A 21,734-nucleotide genomic window follows, 5' to 3' on the forward strand; every position below is an offset into this window, starting at 1 on the left:
AACTCCGTTAATGAAACAAAATCTGTAATAGAGCTGCAAGGCAGATATGCCTGACACTTACCTGAAAGAAAAGGGGTAAGCGAGGAACCTGGGGCTTTCTTCAATTAGTTGGAGGCCAAAGGAGATCATATTGTTCCCTTCAAAGCTGAGATTGTTCTTCCAATCTTAGATTTCAGAGTTGTGTCCACAGTGGTTCATGATCAATTCCCAAAGCCATACCGCCTCCTGAGTGTTATACAGTTATACTTAAGCAATGAGGGAAGATGGGCTTTGTCTCCACCGGCAGTGTGACTTGGCTTGGCTGATCCTTGGGCTCTTCAGGTTCTTTTCTCTTCTCAAGTATTAGCCCACACCATCCACAGACAAGGCAGGACTTGTTTGTGGCAAGTGCTTTTCTTGCTTCAAAAGTCTGCTGTTTTAGAGCAGTTGTTAGCACAGTGTGGCCCTGATGCCAATCACCTAGATCACCTGGAAATAGTCCATGTGCAATTTCTCAGTCCCACCTCAGAACCAGTGATTCAGAAACAAGGACAGAGAAGTCCAGCAATCGCATTTGAACATCTCTAAGTGATTTGAACATTTCTAAGCTGAGGCTTGTTTGAGGTCCACCGCTTGAAAGTTAGGGTTAAGAATATATCCCTAGATCTTCTCTTTTAATGTAACAGTTTTAGTGTGCTATAATTCACAAGGAAACCATCCCTTTAAAATTTGCAATGATGTGGATTTTAGTGTATTCACACAGCTGTGCAAATGTAACAGTGGCCCACCTTCTGCTTTGAATATAAACCTTGCTGTTCTGCTACTGAGGCTTTTTAAAAAATGGACATGTTTTCTTTTCCTCTTCTGCATCTCCCCCTCCCTAACCTGGGGGAGGGGAACAGAATTTTCTTTTCCCCATCCTAGGCAGAATTTTGTATCTTTGAGCACACACTCACTATAGGAACAAAGTAATTCAGACTTCAAGGATGGCTCCAGAGGATCTCAGTAATGGCTATTTCCCAAAATAACAAGTGAATCACAACTCCACAATTGAATAAATCTCTTATCAATAGATTTAAAGAAAAGAATCACATGATCCTCTCAATAGATGAAGAAACAGCATTTGACAAAATTCAGCATCAATTCATGCTCAAAACACTAGAAAAACTAGGGATAGAAGGAACCTATTTCAACATTGTAAAAGCTATGTATGCTAAACCCAAAGTCAACATTATCCTAAATGGAGAAAAATTGAAAGCATTCCCTCTAAAAACTGGAGCAAGACAGGGATGCCTTCTTTCACCACTTTTATTCAACATAATTCTTGAAATCCTAGCCAGAAAAATTAGACAGAAAAAAGAAATTAAAGGGATACAAATAGGAAAAGAAGAGTTCAAACTATCCTTATTTTCTGATGAAATGGTTCTATATTTAGAAGGTCCAAAAAACTCCACCAGAAAAATTCTAGAACTCATAAATGAATTCAGCAAAGTAGCAGGATATAAAATTAACTCACATAAATCAATAAATCAGTTGAAAGAGAAATTAGAAAAATTACCCCATTCACAATAGCCTCAAAAAAAATATTTGGGAATCAACCTGACAAAACAGGTAAAAGACCTCTACAATGAAAACTATAGATCTCTAAAGAAAGAAAGTGAAGAAGACCTTAAAAGATGGAAAGATCTCACATGTTCTTGGATAGGAAGAATTAATATTATCAAAATGACCATACTACCCAAAGTTCTACACAGATTTAATGTAATTACTATTAAAATTCCAATGACATTTTTCATAGAAATAGAAAAAACAGTCATAAAATTCATTTGAAAAAATAAGAGGCCCAGAATAGCCAAAGCAATCCTTAGTGAGAAAAGTGAAGCAGGAAGCATCACGATACCAGGCCTTAAATTATACTACAGAGCTCTAGTAACAAAAATAGAATGATATTAGCACAAAAAAGGACATGAAGACCAATGGAACAAAGACACAGAGACAAACCCACATATAAACAGTCATCTCATACTAGACAAAAACACCATAAACGTATATTGGAGAAAAGATTGCCTCTTCAACAAATGCTGCTGGGAAACTGGAAATCCTTTGTAGTAGAATGAAATTGAACCCCCATCTCTCACCCTGCACAAAACTCAACTCCAAATGAATCAAGGACTTAGGGAGTAGACCAGACACCCTGAGCTTAGTAGAAGAAAAAGTAGGATCACCTTTCCCACCATGTCAGCTTAGGAACTGACATCTACAATAAGACTCCTAAAATGCAAGAAGTAAAATCAAGAATCAATAAATGGTATGATATCAAACTTAAAAGCTTTTTCACAGCAAAGGAAACAATCAAGAACATGAAGAGAGAGCCTACCACCAGCACCTCAGATAGAACTTCAATCTCCAGGATATACAAAGAATTCAAAAGACTTAATATCATAAAAACAAACAACTCAAACAATAAATGGGCTAAGGAACTGAACAGACACTTCACAGAAGAAATAAGAATGGTCAAAAAATATATGAAAAAATGTTCACCATCTCTAGCAATTAGAGGAAGTGCAAATTAAAACTACACTGAGGTTCCATCACACACCAATCGGAATGGCAAGTTATCAAGAATACAAGTAACGACAAATGTTGGTGAGAATGTGGAGAAAAAGGTACACTCATACATTGATGGTGGGACTGCAAATTTGTGCAACCATTCTGGAAAGCAGTATGGAGATTCCTCAGAAAACTTGGAATGGAGCCACCATTTGACCCAGCTATCCCACTCCTCAGTTTATACCCAAAGGAGTTAAAATCAGTATATTATTATGATGCTGTCACATCAATATTTACAGCAGCTCAATTCACAATAGCAAATCTATGAAAGCAAACTAGGCACTCTTCAACAGATGAATGGTTAAAGAAAATGTGGTATGTACACATTGGAATATTACTCAGCCATAAAGAAGAATGAAATTATGGCATTTTTTGGTAAATGGATGGAACTGAAGACTATCATACTAAGTGAAATAAACCAATCTCAAAAAAAGCAAAGGCCGAATACTCTCTCTGATGTATGAATGCTAACACACATTGGGGTATGGGGAGAATAGAAATTCATTGAATTAGGCAAAGGGGAATGAAGGGAAGGGAGGGGTCATGGGAATAGGAAAGACAGTAGTATATAACTACCATAGTAGTAGTAGTATAGTAGTAGTAGTAGTATATATAACTACTATAGTAGTATATAACTACTATAACTTTCCTATGTTCATATATGAATACATGACCAGTAAAACTCCACACGATATACAATGACAATAATGGGATCCTAATTAGAATAAGTTATATTTCATGTATGTATAATACATTAGAAGACACTCTACTGTTATGTACATCTAAAAAGGGCAAAGTTTTAAAAAGTCATTTGTTCTCCCTGATGGGCAGAATCACAGCCTCCGGCACCAATGTCACCTGCGCTTCTCTTTTACTAGCAAAGCAATAAAAATTCTTTTTCCTTTTTCTCAAAACCGTCTCCTTGCAATTAAATTGGCATCCGGGACAAGGACCAAGCTTTTGGTAACACAAGCTTCTCCACAATCACCTTAAAAACATTCCCAGGCCCTAAGCAACTCAGAGAGAACCTATCTCAAAATAAAAAATAAGAAGGTTGGGGTTGTGACTAGTGGTTAAGAGCCCCTGTGTTCAATCCCTGGTACCAAACAAACAAACAACAATGACAAAAGTAATTTCCATCATCTCCCAAAGAAATCTGTACCCATGAGCAGTCACACCATTTTCTCCCAAACCACTGAACCAACCCAGTTGTAAGCCATCACAAATTTGCCTTCTCCCCTTGTCAATTTGCCTATGCTGAACATTTCATATAAATGTGATTATGCCCTATATAGTCTTTTGTGACGAGATTTTTCTACTTCCCATGATATTTTCAAGATGTGTCTATACTGCAGCATAACAATATTCCATGTATGGATACACCACATTTTATTTATCCATTCATCAGGCGATGCACATTTGAATTCTCATGTGAATTTAAGTTAGTCTGTGGCGCAAGTGCCTTTCTTCCTTGTGCAGCATATCTCTGGGCATAAAATTCTATTTTTACACATTCATATTCTGAATCGTTTTTCAGTACCAAGCAAATTAGGAGGATTATGGAGCTTCTATTTGCTTAATCTGTATTCTGAAAGATTTTGAGTTTGTGGGCTATTTTTAATGCTACCATTATTGCCACTAAAATAGAAATGAATGAAACACATGGAGTCTAATCTGATGTTTGTTTCAGGAGTTCTTCACTATGGTCATTAACTAAGGATGTCCCTTGGGTTCTGGGGGTGGGTCCAGCTGCTCCTCAGCTCTGGTGACAGTGATCAGGTGTGGAGATCACAAGTGCAACCTCTCAGGGCATTGTGAGTTCTGCTCCTTTCTTATATGTCATCAGTGCCTGAGAAAATATGGCCTCAAATGCTTGGTTTAAATATTGCAAGGTTATCCCTAATGCCCCCTTCCAGTAACATATCAATAATAAGATTTGAAGCTTATGGGACAGAGATACATATGCACACACGCACACTCACACACACACACACATACACACACACACCCACACACACTACAGATTGTTCTGGGAATTCTGAAATAAGACATATACATTTGAGGGGGATGCCAGGGTCAGAGAGAAAATATTGAGAGAACTTTCATCTGAACACTGTTTGGCTGCTTATAGGACACCATATAGAACCCATTGAACATCTGGACTGTACTGAGATTTTTCAATGGGAAGGCCACAGAAGTATCTCTTTTTCAAACTGGACAAAAATATTTATTTCTAAGCAACAGGTGAAAAGGGGTACGTCCTGGAATTTCTTGGATATGGATAAGAAACAACTCAACGTGTTTCCGTATTTTAGAGATTTCTGATCTTAGTGTAATATAAAGTCGATACTCCATCTCCCAACCACTTGTCAATCTGCGCTCTGCCTGCCTCCTACGTTACAGGAATTTCCAGCCTCCCAACCACCTGTCAATCTGTGCTCTGCCCGCCTCTTACGTTACAGGAATTTCTGGCTTAGCTGCCGCCATTTTCCTGCTTCCCACAGTACGTCCTAACATGCTAGATAGCTATTGGTTCATCAGTCAGCTTACAAGTATTCTCCTCCACTACTGGTTCCTTCCAGCCTGTGAGATTCTAATATCTGGGAGAAGCTACATGCCATCTTTCTCTTTTTTTCCTTTCTTTTCACCCTGAAGCGGACGTGTTAGTTGTCCACATAATAAAGTCTCTTGCGTGAGATCTCGTGTCCGTGGTGCATTTTTCTGGGAGCTATTGGCGAGCCGCAACTGAGACGAGTGAGTGGGCGGCAGTTCAGCAGGAGTGCGCAGTGGCGGCTAGAATCGCTGTGGGTCCCAAGCTGTCTTACATCTGGTGCCGAAACCCGGGATGGGTCCTTCCACTAACTAAGCAAGTGGAACCCCATCCAAATGCCCCAGTGCCCATGGATACAGGCTCACCTTCCATTTACCTGGACGCTCAGTTTTCTTACTTGCAACACTGGACTCCAAATTGGTGAGTTCCCCTTAGGCAGGTTCCCTAGACCACTTAAACACACTTCTGCTGACCTGAGAAGCGACTGTTGAGTTTCCAGGGCTCTCGAGGCTGCTGAGGTGTGGGGGTACCCCCAGCCACAACTTTCAAAGTTACAGTTGGTCCCTATAGTGGTCTTATTTGTCGGGTGAATTCCTGATTTTATGGTGCTGAGATTCTCTCTCAGAGTTTGAGGCTTATTTTCTCGTCGTGCTCGAAATACTGGCCAGGTCCTCAAACTCTCTCGGCTATTGCTTGGTAGGCACTGGTACTGTGTGGCGACCAGACCTGTGTACTACCTTCTCATTGCCTAACATGTGGTTGTGGGACACCCGATCACTAACTTAGGCGTTTCTCAGTCTTCGCCATGGAATCTAGGACTTCCACCCCAGCAAATTCACCCCTGAGATGTTTATTAAACAATCTCAAACACCTTCACCTGTTCCCTGAATTAGAGCCAAACTGTCCTTTAGATAGTAAATCAGAATGGTCTATTTATGACACCCTAAATTCTAGCTTTATACTAGGTATAATTATATGCATAATTATACTAGGTATAATTAAGTACATATGTGGGCGACCTGGTAAATGGAAAGAGACTTTCCCCTTCATGTTTTTCCTTTCTTTCGTGCTAAATCTAATCTCTGCTCTCCTCAAAAACCTGAACACGTTCTCTTAGCTTCTCCTCCCCCTTTTAACCCTTCTTTCTCTTCTGAGTTTGATCCAGCTGATGAATCATCTCCTTATAGGTCCCCTGTTGCAGAAGCCCCTGTTCATTCCTCTCCTTTGCCTCATTCTGTTTCTCCTTCCGCTCCTCCACTCAGCCCACCAGGTCCTCCCACCACGCGGTCTTGTGCACATGTTCTAGCTCCTTTATGGGAGGTGGCTGGCGCAGAGGGAGTAATCAGAGTCCATGTTCCCTTTTCACTGTCTGATCTGTCCCAATTAGAGAAGCAGCTAGGCTCCTTCACCTCCAATCCTGCAACCTTCATTAAGGAATTTCAGTACCTTACCCAGTCTTATAACCTTACGGGGCATGACATTTACATGATCATGTCCAACACCCTAACCCCTGAGGAGCACAGGAGAGTTTAAAAACAGGCGCACAATTATGCAGATGAGATTCATCAATCGACCCCAACCCACCCCATTGGGGCTGAAGCAGTACCAGATTGGGAACCCCTATGGAACTATAATACCGAGGCTGGGTGTCTACAGCAGGATAGGTTTCAAACCTGCATCCTTGCAGGTCTATGAAAGACTGCTATTAACTATGACAAACTTCAGGAAGTAATACAGGGCAGAGATGAAAACCCATCAGCATTTCTAAGTCGCCTCACAGAGGCCATGCTCAGGTACACTAACCAGGATCCTGAGACTTCGGAGGGACGGCAGTTACTTATGACTTATTACTTTTCCCAAAGTTACCCTGACATAAAGGTTAAATTGATGCGGTTGGATAGGGGGCCCCTTACCCCACAGCCACAGGTTCTAGCAGTGGCATTCAAGGTTTATAACAGAAGGAAAGAAAAAAAATGAAAATTAAAATACCAAATGCTGGCCGAAGCCTTTCAGCCAGCTAGATCTGCCCAATTGTCCACCGCTAGGGGTGCCCAAGCTCCCAGAAGACCTCCAAGCTCATGCCTCAAGTTCGGGCAAGAGGGCCACTGGGCACAAGCCTGCCCCAACCCCTGGCAGCCCCCAAGTCCTTGTCCAAAATGCCACCAACCGGGACATTGGGCAATGGATTGCCCTGGTGCTCAGAGAAGTGCCAGGTCATCCTTGGCCCCTCCCTCTGGCGACTTGCTGGGATTGGCAATGGATGAATGAAGGGGCCCGGGACTTCTGCACCCGACGACCATCACCACTCAGGAGCCCCGGGTGGCCCTTACAGTGGCGGTCAGGCAGATCCCTTTCCTTATAGACACTGGAGCCACCTTCTCAGTGCTGCGGGAGTTTTGGGGACCCACTTCCCCTGCCAAATCCTCTATTGTTGGGGTAGATGGAAAACCATATAACCCCTTACAAATCCCTCCAATGAGCTGCCACATAGGACAAATTGGCTTTACTCATTACCATTTAATAATTCCTTCATGTCCCATTCCCCTTTTGGGAAGGGACATCCTAACCAAATTGGGTGCCTCTATTTCCTTCTCACCCACCATGTGCCTTAGCCAAGACTCCTCTGCTATTCCTCTACTTACAGTTCAAACAGAAGCCCAATATCCCCTTCCCCAAAGGAGCCTTATAGGACTTCAACCAATCATCCAGGATCTAAGGCAGAAAGGCTTCCTGCACCCTGCCAACTCACCTTAAGACACTCCCATCCTGGCTGTTAGGAAGCCTAATGGATCTTACTGTTTAGTGCAAGACCTCCACATCATTAACTCAGCAGTGGCCCCCATCTTCCCCATTGTGTACACCCTGCTTTCCTCTATCCCTTCTTCCACCACATACTTTTCAGTGCTAAATCTCTTTGCTTTTACTTGGACTGACCCTTTCACTTGAGTTTCTTCTTAGAAAACCTGAACAGTTCTCCCACAGGGATTCCAAGACAGCCCTCATCTCTGGTCAAATATTAACCGCTCTCCAGCTCCTAACCCACAGGTTTCTTCTAACCGATACTCGGTCACTCCTGTGGGACCCCTTCGTCTCAGACTGAAGATCATGCAACCCTCTACCCTTTCTCCCATTCCAGAAATTGGGAACCAGACAACTGAAACACCAGACAACCATGCCCAGTCATGAGGACTGAATTCCTGTTTGTAATTTTCCTAACCACTGAATTTTTTTTCCAATAGAATGCCAGCCGAAAAAGGAGAGCCCCCTGTCCTTTTACTTCCATGTCAACTAATCAGCTTGTATTACAGAAATATCAGGATCTTACAGAAATCAGAGCCTGGCTACAGGTGTGCCCCCAGAGGAACTATCAAGACCCCAACTCTTCCTGCCACGATGATCTCTCCCCTGAATCATCTCTACGTCCACACTCAGCAGGAAGTAATTACAGAAGACTGACCTTCATCCATGTACCCAAAAAGATTTTTTTTATAAAATCAAAAATGGGGGAATGTAATATAAAGCTGATACTCTGCCTCCCAACCACTTGCCAATCTGCACTCTGCCCACCTCCTACGTTACAGGAATTTCCGGCCTCCCAACCACCTGTCAATCTGCGCTCTGCCCACCTCTTACTTACAGGAATTTCCGACTTACGCTGCCACCATTTTCCTGCTTCCCATGTTTAGTCCTAACATGCTAGATAGCTATTGGTTCATCAGTCAGCTTGCAAGTATTCTCCTCTGCTACTGGTTCCTTCCACCCGCGAGATTCCAATATCTGGGAGAAGCTACATGCCATCTTTCTCTTTTTTCCTTTCTTTTCACCCTGGAGCGGACATGTTAGTCATCTGCATAATAAAGTCTCTTGCGTGAGACCTTGTGTCCGCAGTGCATTTTTCTGGGAGCTATTGGCGAGCTGCAACTGAGACGAGCGAGCGGGCAGCAGTTCAGCGGGAGTGCGCAGTGGCGGCTAGAATTGCTGCGGCTCCCAAGTTGCCTTACACTTAGTATAAGCACAAATAACTGAGAGTGGGAGCAGACCTCAAACAGATCAGCAAGCTGTCTTCTTTAAGTAGCGGTGGAAAGGCACGTGGCACATTTTCAGGGGAGATAATGGGCTGAAGAGGGGTCTGTTTTCATAGGTCTCAATGAGAGTTAATCATGGCAGAATATTTAGTGTGGCTTAATCACTAGAGACTGAGGACATGCGACTGGGCAATCAGGAAACTCGTTGTGCAGGTTAAAAATTTAACTCAAGAAAACAGCTGTAAAACCATGAAACTCATCCTAAGGCAGGGAGACAGTTGTAAAAGCTTAAAACTCACTGTTACTGGGATAAAAATTTAGAGCCAGGGCCCATTGTCTGCTTTCCCCTCCTCCCCTCACAGATCACACTCTCCTCCTTTTCTCCCTGGGGGCTGTCTGTCATTTCCCTTTTCTTGGGGGATGTTATTTTTCATATCCTTCACTTAGAAATCACTGATATAGAAATCAAGTATATGAAATAAATCTCTAATGGCAATTCTAAAATGTTTTTTATCTATATAAATAGATTATCAGCATCCTAATAAAGCATTAGGAGGTAGACTATTATGTTAAAAATCACTTCAAAAATGTTAGTATTTTGAAAGCACAGCAACGTTTTTGCATGGCTCTGTTTTTTCATAACTTCGATGAATTTTTTCTTCCTCTGTTTAAGTTCAAATGGTGACTTTTATCAGGAATATAATCTCAGAGTTTCCAAAGAACTTTAACATGAATTCAAGTTTTACTAGAAGAGTGCCAATTTCCACCTGGCATTTTGGTGATCATATTTGATTTTTTATCTTTCGTAATTTTTTTTTTTTTTTTTTTGGTCTTGTTCAAGCAGTTTGGAGTTTGGAGCAAATGGAGAAAAAACATGACTCACAGTGAATTCACTGACGGAGGCCAGCACCTCACATGGTCTCCATTTCCTTTCTAGAATGTTCACTCCTTCCTCCCAGCTAGTGCTGATTGCCAGCCAATCGTGCTTTGGGGATTAACATGAGAACACCAGGAAACAAAGGATTCCATCTTGTCAGACAGAGAAGCAGAGCAGTAACTTTCTCAAACCAGATTTCCTATCATGAAACAAGATTTCCACTGCTCTGGTGGGAGCTTTTCCCAGATCTGCACTGGGTCAGATCTTATTTCACAGTAGGAATGCAAACAGCACACTTGCCCCAGTTTCTCTTTCTGGTTTTAGTGAATTTAGTTCTCTAGCTGGATTAAGATCTTTGGTTACATTAAATCTCCAATTGGCAGAGGACCAGATGTAATTTTTTTTTTTTTAAAGAGAGCCTTCTAATGAAAAATGTTTAAAAAGTGGAAGTCATTTTACCTAACGCAGCTGTTGGGGGATGGCATGGAGCAGGAGGGAAATGATCTTCGTTGAACACTCTTTTTATTCTCTGGAGAAGTGATAAAACATGCTTCAATGTGTCAAACAGTTGTTTTGGACTTCAAGCCAAACATATCCTGGAAACCTCAGCAGATTACAAATCTTAAGAAAGGGAAACTTTAAAATTGCAAATTCTGTCAGACAACAGAGTGATATTGCCACTGACCAGTTTCCAGTAGTGATAGGGCATCCTCATCCCTGGAACCCCAGTGAGCAACAGGATGGATCTGCAAAGACAGCGGTCTGTGTTTAATTTAAGTGGCCTGTGTTAAAGTCAGGAGTTAGAAAAAACTGGAGATCAAACAAAAGTTAAATGCAGGACTCCAGCTGGGGGTGCACACAGCTCTGCCAGTTGTTAACTGCATGGTTAACAACTGCTACTCAGGGGTAAGTAGACCAATAGCAGGGCCAGTCATTGGGCTGTGCTGAGGATACAATGGGATAAAACACAGAACAGTCTCAGATAGTCACGTAGGTCTGGGAATGTGTATTTTCCCCCCACTCTCAGCCCTTGTTTATGCTTGTTGGGTCCAAAGACCTTTGACTCATGCCCTGTCTCTTAGCGGGGACTCCCTTGCTTTCTCAAGACAGAACTTGACTTAAATGCACGGAAGCAGAGAACAATTTACTGCAGTGTCTGAGAAAGAAGAGATGAAGAATGAGAGGATGAGTGCTAGAGAGATGATGTAAGGTTACACTCCTCCTCTCTCTCCCACTTTGGTTTTCTCTCTGTTGGTGTGTAATTTTCATTTTTCTCCCTCTTATGGACTTTATTTCTCCACTCAGCAGGGAGCATGTCTCTCTGAATCCAGACACAGTCTTCCAGCACACTTCACGTGCACGAAAGAGTCTTCCAGAGACTCTTACGGAGAAGTTCTAGAAGCAATTGTGGTAAGCCTGGCTGGGACATTTGCCAGTGCCTCTTCAAGGGGGCAGACAGGGTCTTTTCGGGAGAAAAGGAAGAACGTGAGTAAATGAAAAAATAGTTGTTAATACCCAATAAACAAAGATTTTCCCATGAGGATGAGCTGAGTGAACCCCACCCATCCCTTCGATGTGTACTTGTGAAGATGAGGTGAGGGACCCCCACCCACCATTAGTCAGGGTCCACCTGTGAGGATGAGGTGAGCAACCCCTAGTCAGGGCCCCTCCTATAGTATATCCTCCAAAGACTCATGTGTTAAAGGCTTATTCCCAATCCTGTAGCATCGCAGGGAGGCAGTGGAATCTTTAAGAGGTAAAGCCCAGTGGAAGGAAGTTAGGTCACTGGTAGCATGCCCTCAGAGGAGGTTATGGGACTCTGATCTGTTCCTCTTCCTCTCTCTTCACTTCTTACCTGCTATTAGGTGAACAGCTCAGCTCCATCACACATTCCCTGCCAGGATGTATTACCTTGTCTCAGGCCCAAAGGCAATATGGTCAACTAAGCATGGAACTGAAACCTCTGAAACTTTGAGCCAAGACAAAACTTTCCTCTTTGTAAGTTGATTATTTCAGGTTTTTGTTACAGAAGAGGAAAACTGACTAGCAGGTCCAAACTTGCATCCCTACCATGTTGTTCTTTCATTTTGGGACCTCTCTGAGTCAAGGCAAAAGTCACTGGTCCTGTGACTTGAAGTGGCAACCTGTGTGCTCTCACTAGGTTATAGGTCCTGACTGGCAGTGTGTGCACAGTCATAATTTAGCAGGAAAGAGTAATCCCAACAGGTTTGTGCAGGTCCAAAGCTTTTGTCACATTAGGAAGATGAGACCTTCAGAATGATTATAAACTATTATGAGAAGATCAGGGTTATAAAAAATCAAAATATTTCTGATTTGTCAGAATTAATAATTTGAGGTGACTTTTAATGTAAAGGCAAAGTGTAACCACAAAGGGACCCAGGGAAAATGGGTAGGGGACTTGGGGTAGAAATGCCCAGGAGGCTGCCCAACCCTTCTTAAGGAGAATGGAATCCAGGTAAGGCACTTTGAGAAATCCAAGCTGATGCTTCCAAGTAGAGTCACCCATGAGTTAAAAGGGAAAAAGAACACAGTCCTTGAAGTCATTAAGCAGTTAGGACCTTTTAAAAACTTTTGGTGCTTTTGAAATACTTTAATTTTAGAAATAATCTTCTAAAAATAAAGTAAATTAATTGCAGTCAAAAATTCTCCATTTTAGAATGAGTAAATAAAAAATTAATAACAAACCCGATTATGATTTTCTTTCTTTCATATCTTTGACCTTTGCATCAGTGGTTTCTAAAATCATGTTTCCAAAATGCAGAATCACAGTAATTAAAGTTTCACAATCATAACCAAAAATTCCAAGCAGTCACCACTGACCCTCTCTGTTGCTTAGAAGTAAATATTTTTTTCAGTTTCACGGATCAGTCATCAATCGTCAATCAGTATTTAATGTCCTGGTTGGTTTGTCTTAGCCCAGTGTCCTCTGCATTAAATAAATAAAGTTTTACTTGCTCTAGTTTTCCAGGTCTACTCTGACCAAGCACCACACCCTAGGTGGCTTATACAACAGGGAAGTGTAGTCTCACAGTTGTGGGAGCCAGATGTTCAAAGTCAAGGTGTTGTCAAGATTGGCCCCTTCTGATGACTTTGGAGGAAAACCATGTCTCTCCTACTTTCTGCCTGCTGTTGTTGGGGCAGTTTTTCCTTGAGTCATCCCTGCATCCCTTGTTTCAGAATCACTTGGATGTAATAGTCTAAGACATAGATTCTTATACATGCATTAGACAACCTATTTCTTAAGTTTAGCAATGGGACACAGGATGCTGCATCTTAAAAAACTTTTTAGAATATTTTGTATGTACCCTAAAGTCTGAGAGTTGCTTTGCTAGTTTAATATATGTCTGGCATAAATTGACCTTTGCCCATGTTAGACTAACAATTCTGGTTTCAAATTGTTTACTTCTTCAAAGAGCTTCTTGTTTTGGACACTGTTAACTCACAGTACCCCAGTTTTACTACTTCAAATGTTGTGAGAGTTCAGTTAAATAATGCACATAAAACTCTGAGCCCTGGCCCCAGCAATGGTAGTGCTTATTACTGTCACTACTGCCACTCTCCTTATGAAGTCACCAGGTTGACTTATCTAGACTTGCTCAGGAGGATTAGTTATCACCACTAAATAAATGAATCCCTCATTCTGTTTCTCCTGGAAGTCACCACTCTGTCCTTGGGAAGCAACTACCCACCTCATCTGCAATTTGGATGTCTGCCTCTGTCCATTTTAGTCTGGGACTCACATTTCAGTCATGGCGGTTTTCTCTGACCATAATATATCTTTGCCAGTTGGTGAATTTTAGCTCTTTCAGTCATCTTAGTTAGTGCTTCTCCAACATTAAAGTGCATGAGTCACATGAGGATCTTGTTAAATACAAACTCCTGGTCTGTAGGGTCTGGGAATGCACCCAGAAGCAGTATGTGCAAGAGGATCCCAGGGGACACTGGTCCTACTGGTTTGTGAAGAACCCTCACCGAAGCAAGGCTGAGGCCATCCTGTGTTTCTGTGATTCTCCCTGGGTACCCCACAATAAGTGTTGTTCCTGATCCTGAGCTTATGTCTTAGTTTAGATCACCCAAGAGACTCTTCAAGCTGTACTCAGTTTCAGGTGCTCTGCAGAAAGATTTCCTAGGTAGGTAATGCTGTCCTCACTCTCGGGATTGTGTGACTTTCTGCATGTCACATACAGATCATCCCTAACCTGTGGTGGTTCCACATACTTTTTTTTTTTTTCCTTGACTCTGCAGAGGTGCAAAAGCAACAAGAGTTAACAGAATCTATCCTTCTAATTTTGAGTTTGGATCTTTCCCAGGCTAGCATCATGCACTGTGATCCTCTGGTGATGCTAGGCAGTGGCAGTGAGCCACAGCTGCCACTCAGCCTCATGATTCCCTCAGCCAACCATGAGGGAAGACATCTAACACCCACAGTGGGCTGCGTTGTCAAAATCGGAAGTTTGGTAGGGTAGGATAATTAAACAGAATTTCAACTTATGATATTTCAAATTTCAATGAGTTTATTGGGATGTAATCCAACAGTAAATCAAAAAACATCTGTATAATATTTTCTGACAAATGTGAACTTCACTTTAGTTACTTAGATGTTATCATTGTTGTTACCTCATAAAATTGGAGATCTGGAGAGATACATTAATGTTTTTCTACTTTCTCCTTCAGCATTACGTGAGCTAAAAAAAAAAAAAAAAACCTTAAAGATGTTCTCTTTTTATATTTAGAGAAAACAACTCACTGAATTTTGAAATTTAGAAGAAAAATAAGAAAGATTCTCTCTAAGGATATTATAAATTAAGCTATTGCCTTTTCCATTATAGTTCTTTTAATCCAAAATGAAAAGTTGCAATCTCTGTAATTTGAAGGGAAAATATAAATGTCTAAGCATCACTTTTCTTCCCATTGTGTTTCAGCTGTAAATCTGGTCCTGCAAAGTGAAATTATCAACCTTCACCACAGAGGGGAAGCATCGCTCTTTCTACGTTCAACTGGAAAAGCCCTGTTTTGAGTTTTTGGTTTAATTTCAAAACCTTGAAGTTAGCCTTGAGAACCACAGAAGTTATCTCACCAGCAAGACACCTCCTCTGCTGGTTGAAATTCCACAAGCGTAACCTTCCAGTTTAGAAGCTCATTTGCAGAATCATGTCTTTAGCAAACTCTTAGGGGAAACAGCTCAAGATCTGCCTATAATTGGGTCCAGACAATTGTGTGCATGTCTTGCATGGGGTATTTGCAGAATGGAGGTGGTATACCAGGATTGGGGCACTGATTAACTTGATTCCAATCCAGTATGCCATGAAGATCACAGCTTCCAGAAGGAAAGAGGCAGTAGGAAGAAACAGCAGGAAGAAAAATTCAGAAGACACCTTGAGGAAAGAAAACTGATTTGGATAAATGCTTTGACCAGAGTTAACATCGTAGGCAAACTTGAAAAATAACTTTAAAAAATAAATCATCTTGAAGAATCATTTTGGAAGTCACTTAATATCACTTTAGCTGATATCTAAAATTCAGCTGTTCTAGAAGGTAGTAGGATTTATTTATTAATTTTTTGCTTCACGTCATGACATTAGCCTGGGAAAGTAGGCCATTTTGGACGTAGACCCTGTAGAGGTGAACCAAGTTACTGAATCCCTGTGATGATGCCTTCCCTGGGTGGGTTTTTATACTAACATGTGCAGGAGTCACAAGGCCAGCTACCCTGGTATCAGGATGTGGGGCAGGGAATCACCTGCTTTCAGTCCCAGCCCTGCAATGGGGTGAAAATACGCATACAATTTACAAGAGATCATAGAAGGACAAAGTTCTGAGGGACATGCAGCAGAGGGCGCTCAGGAGAGGAACTCCTGAGAATTTTTCAGTTTTGTTACATTGTTGTTCATCCAGCCCAGCATTGCCTCTGGGTATTAGACTTGTCCATGTGTCTTCCCACCAGAAACTTCCACTAAGGTGTTTCTTCTTTGTTAACACTGGTTTCTGAGTGTCACCCATCCAATGAGAGACAACACGAAAATCACCCAGGCTGACCCTCTTCCTCTCATCCCTAAATATAAGTAACTGGCAACACCTTTTTGTTTCCACTTTCAGGAAGTATCTTGAATCTGTCACCTCTCTCTATCTCTATTGTTACCTCCTAGGTCCAAATGACCATTGTCTTCACTTGCAAGTCAGCAACATCCTCCTAGGAGTGTCATTTCTGGCTGCTCCTAACCCAAATGGTCCTGTACCCAGAGATAAAGGAAACCCTGGGGAATCTAAATCATAGTCACTTTGAATCTACTTTAAATGCTTTAATTCAAGTCCATCGCTCTTCTCTTTCAAATGCCATGACACAGCCCAGGGTGACCAAATTGTCTCCATTTGCCTGAGACTTTCCTGATTTTAGGACTAAAAGATACACATCCTAGGAAAACCCTTATCCAGAAAGGTGGTGGGACAGCTGATCACCCGAAGTCCTGATAAATTCAGTACCTACCTACTTTCCCAACCTCATCCCATTCCTCTTCACTCTTTACTAAGTAGGATTTGGCCACACCAATCTTTGTTTTCTCCATCCCTTCGGTTAAATGAACTGTTTGTGCCCTCAGACCTCTTCCCTTGAATTTTCCTTTTTTGATTTCTGGTCTCCAGAAATTCACATATTGGGAATCTTTGTCATACATAACCTCTGTCAGATGACATTTCAGTGGTACTTCTTTTATTGTGAGTGTGCTGCAGATTCAACCCAGGAATTCATGTGTGCTAGTCTAGTGCTCTACCATGCAGCCACATCCCCAGGCCACTTAATTTTTATATTGAATCAGGATCTCACTAAGTTGCCCAGGCTGGCTTTGAAGTTGGGATCCTCTTGCCTCAGCCTCCTGAGTAGCTGAATTAAAGGTCACAGCACCTGTTCAGTGGTACTTCTTCATGGGATCTCTATCCTTATTTAGATTTTAATCTATGTAATTGCTTGTTTGATGCTTTTCACCACTGGAAAGCACACTTCATGAGATTAGAAACCCTTTCTTTGTTGTTCACAACTATGCCTAGGATAGCATCATGATTTTTCAGTGAACATGTGTTGAATGAATCTAACATAGGTAGCTTGGGTATCTTTGCAGTAGTTCTAATTAAACTTTCTCTTCACCATACACTGCATTCTTGTCTTTGGTACTGTGACTCTAAAACGATAGTGTGCTGACATTTAGGAAATACTGCTTTGATGAGCCTCACTTGCAGAGATGGCTAGGTTACTGCAGAGCCCAGGATTCTGCTCCCACTCCCACACAAACACCATGGAGGTCTGTAGGACACATTTTTAAGAACTACTGAGTTCCATCATAAAAAACAAATATCCTTCTGTAATACTATTCCATCCCAGGTTTATTTTTCACTTAATAAGCATCCCTGCTACCCAATTCTCCAACTTCTCAGTTAACCTTTAACTTAACAAACTCCTCTTAGGTATCGGAAATAAAAGGATGAATAATGTTGGACATAATTGATATTTCAATTATGCCTAGCATTTTCTACTTATGTTCTAGGAACCACACTAAATATCACAATTTTATTAACCTTCCTCAAATGCTCTCACAGAATTAGTTTGTCTGTATTCTATGCTACTGACAATACACTTTCTTTTTTCATGATTGTGTTTTACTACCTTTTGAGTGAGGTTTGGCAAGTAGATAAGAACAAATAGAATTGCTTTCTTTTGGTCATTATTATATTTTATGAAATATGTCAGATTATAGGCCTATTTACTGCAAGGAACTGTATTCTTCAAAGCAAGGATCCCATTTTATTAATTTTTATTTTTTCATAATTGCAATAAATAGTATGCACTCAGCCTACATGGACAGTAGATATGTGGTTAGAATAATGAATGAATGAGTGAATGAATGAACAATGATTCATTATTAAGCTTAGAAAGAGAAATCAATAGTGTAATATAAAGAATAAATAATATACAAGGAAGCAACTAATTATGCTGGGTTTGGGGGAGGTTCGGGAAAATTCAGGAAGCTAATACTTTGCATGAGTTTTGAGGGGTGTATTTGTCAGTTTTTTGTCACTGTGATCAAAATATATGACATAAATCACTTAAAGAAGAGAAGTTTATTTTCTCTCACAGTTTCAGAGGTCTCAGACAATGGTTGCCAGGTTGCACTGTTTGCTGCTTTGGACCTGATGTGAAGCAGAATATTACTGTGGAAGGGGCACAGCAGAGGAAAGCTGCTCAGCTCCTGGAAGCCAGGAAGCAGAGAAAGACAGACAGACAGACAAACAGTCAGATAAACACAGAGGAAGGGACCAGGGACACGATGTAATCTCTATGGGTACCCACTTCTTTCTAGCATGCCCCATTTACCTACGGTCTCCACCACCTCCCAGTAGTCCACTCAGCTTTTAGTGGATTAATCCAATGATGAGGTCAGAGCCCTCCCTCATGATCTAACCTCTCTCCAACAACCCCATCTCTGGACACTGCTGCATTTGAGACCAAGCTTTCAATACACGTACTTTGGGGGGACATTCCAGGTCCAAACTAGAACAAGGAGACAGTGTTTGTGAACCAGATAGTGGGAGAGGAATGGGTATACCAGGAAAAAGAAGAGCATGAAAAAAGGTTCAGTGTAAAGAGCACGTTTGAGAAATAGCAAATAAAACCCTGTGGTGTGAAGTATGTTAGGAGCAGTAGCTGCAGAAGGAAGTTAGGAAGTCCAGGCAAGGAGATATGATTGCAGTCCAGTGAGACAGAGAAGGCAAGAAGCAGGGGCTGACAGTGTGAGCCAGTCTTACTTGACAGGAAGTTGCTTACTACAGGAATCCTGCTGGCATCAGGCCTCCTCCTGGTCAACTATAGATATGGGGATGAAGGTGTGGATTCTGCTAGCTTCAGGCCTGGCTCCCACTGGCATGGGGCTCCTACTCAACACAGTTATCCTGCTAGTATCTGATTGGACAGGACAATATCTAGCTACTGAGCAACCACATCCTCAAGCTAGTTCCCACTGGTTTCTCCTGAAGGTAAACCAAGAAAAACACCTGACCTCTATTTTACCTTCTTGATTATAAAAGTTGATTACCATGTGGATCACTCACCCTTTAGGTGCATAATTAGATACTAAAGAAGCTAAGTGGGGTTCCTCGAACAGACCTCTCAAATTATAGGGAACCTCATCTATACTCACCCCTGCTTATGAATGTGAATTCTCCTGTCACAAGACATCTGATTGTGAGGCTGCTCAGTTTTTGAGTACACCTGCCCTCACTCAGTCCTTGACTGTGTACTTTCACTTTGCAATAAAGTACTTCCTTTTTTGCTATAGCCTGACTCATCCCTAAATTGTTTTTCTGTGATGTGGTCGAGAACCTGGAAAGGTTTAAATAGAGGCCTCCTCCATCTCTGGAACCCTCTTAAACCCTTGACTGGTGACACAAGGTAATCATAAGCAAGGGCGAGAAGGTGAAAGACAATAGTTTAAATAAATGTGTGTTTCAGAAATAACTGGTGGTGGTGGTCAGGGATTGAGGATAAAGGAAAAACAGACCTGAAGGCCCATTATAAGGTCTCAATAGAAAAGAGCAAATTGGGGACAAATTGTTGCTATACCATGGATACTCTATAAAGAAAAGAAGTTTATTTCATTGACCATTTTGGAGATTGAAAGTCTAAAACTCTGCAGATTTGGCTTCTGGTGAGGGCCCCCTTGGATGCACCAAAATATGGTTGAGAGACAGAAAGGGAAATGCACACATGCAAAAGGAGTCAAGCAAATGGGGTGGCCTCACTTTATAACAATCATTTGCATGAGAATTAACTCCAGGAGATCAGCATTAATCTCTTCAGAGGTCAATGTGTCCCCAGTGGTCTAATTACCTCCCACCAGTCTCCATCTCTTAAAGACTCCACTACCTCAATATCACAACACTGAGAACAAAGAATAAATGAATCCTTGGGAGACACACTAAAACCATAGCAGACAGTGAAATAGAGATAAAGAGCATGGTAGGCAGAATAATGACCCCAAAGATCATCCACCTCCTAAGTCCAGAAAACTGAGAATGAGTTTCCTGACATGGCAAATGTGAATTAAAGTTGCAGATGGAATTAAAGTAGCTAATTATCTGATTTGAGGATGAGATTATCCTGGATGATCACAGTAGACCCAGTGTAAACCCAAAAGAAGGAGGAAGGAGACAGAAAACCAGAGAGATGACAACTTGATGTTACTAGCTCTGTTGATAGACAAAGTTGAAGTGTCAAGGATTGCAGGTGGCCTCTAGAAATAGTAAATTCAGGAAAACAATTCTTCTTTGGACCCCTCCCAAAGGATCATACTCTAATGACACACCTTGGTTTTAACCAGGTGAGAGTTTTCAGAATTGAGTTACTTTTCAGACTTATAAAGTTTAAAAGTATAAGATAATAAATGTTTATTTTAGTTGACAAATTGGTGGTGATTTGTTACAGTAGTAATATAAATTAACACAAAGAGATTATTTGAAAGATATAAAGGGGGAAGAATTGAGAAAGTAACCAATTAGAGGTTATTGGAAATATTAGGATCAGAATTAATGAGATCTCATATTATAACAGTGGCTCATGGAAAGAGTCAAAATACAGTAGAATTTTGGAAGGTAGATTTTAGATGCTAAGGGAGCAATGATTATAAAATTTCCACAGTGTGTGCAGATAAATGAAACAGGGAGAGAAAGACCAGAAACAGGTTTGTATAAAAAGAATGGGAGTTCAGTTTCTTTAGTTATACAACTGAGAACTCCAGGGAGTCTTTGAGACTTTGGGATCAAATGAGGAATGAGATACTATGATTAGGAAGATGAGGTAGAGATCACAGACTCTGGGGCAAACAATATAAGATCAACATAGAAGCAGGGACGGAAGTAAAGAGAAGTGGACAAAGGAGTACAGGAAAAAGAAGAGGGAAATATGAAGAGTTTGATGTCAAAATCCATAATTAAATCACATTTTGGGGGCCACATAAGGCAATAATCACTCTTTTGCCACAGATGGTAAATATTTCTAGGTTCTGGACATGGGACATGGATATATCTCTGAGAATCACCATTCTACCCATTTCAAATGGGTTGGTAGACACTCAGACCATATAATGTCAATCCACAGTCCATTTTGGTACTGACATTTTATGATTCACCGACAAATTGACCACTTGGGAAATGCAATTGTTATTTAGCACAAGTCCAAAATAATTAACAGAGTAAATGAGTCTTTATTTTCAACAGCAATAATAATAGCACATGGATTTGTTGCATTTATTTTTTACAACTCTATCCCATGCCTTACTGTAGTTGGATTCCTGATCACACACTACCAGGAATAGAGTGGAGTCCTTTGGTTATCTGTGTACATTTAAAGTACTCACCTGACTTCACTCACTCATTTCATAAAAGTGAGTTTGTAATTATAGAAATATTTTTGCATTCTAGTAAAATTTTGAGGCATTAATGTAAGGGAAAATTTTGGGCTCTAGATTATTAAGAAGTTTCATTTAATTATTTTAAATTCCATGTAGTACACTCTGAAAGATGCTGATGGATAGGAAGGGACCCTACATCAAGTACTCAGTTTAATAAATGGACAATTTGCAAGTATATTTAGTATTTAGGATGAAATTTACATATAAAGTGGTTTTCT

This window comes from Sciurus carolinensis, chromosome 1 (genome assembly GCF_902686445.1).
Source record: "Sciurus carolinensis chromosome 1, mSciCar1.2, whole genome shotgun sequence".
Classification (NCBI taxonomy): Eukaryota; Metazoa; Chordata; class Mammalia; order Rodentia; family Sciuridae; genus Sciurus; species Sciurus carolinensis.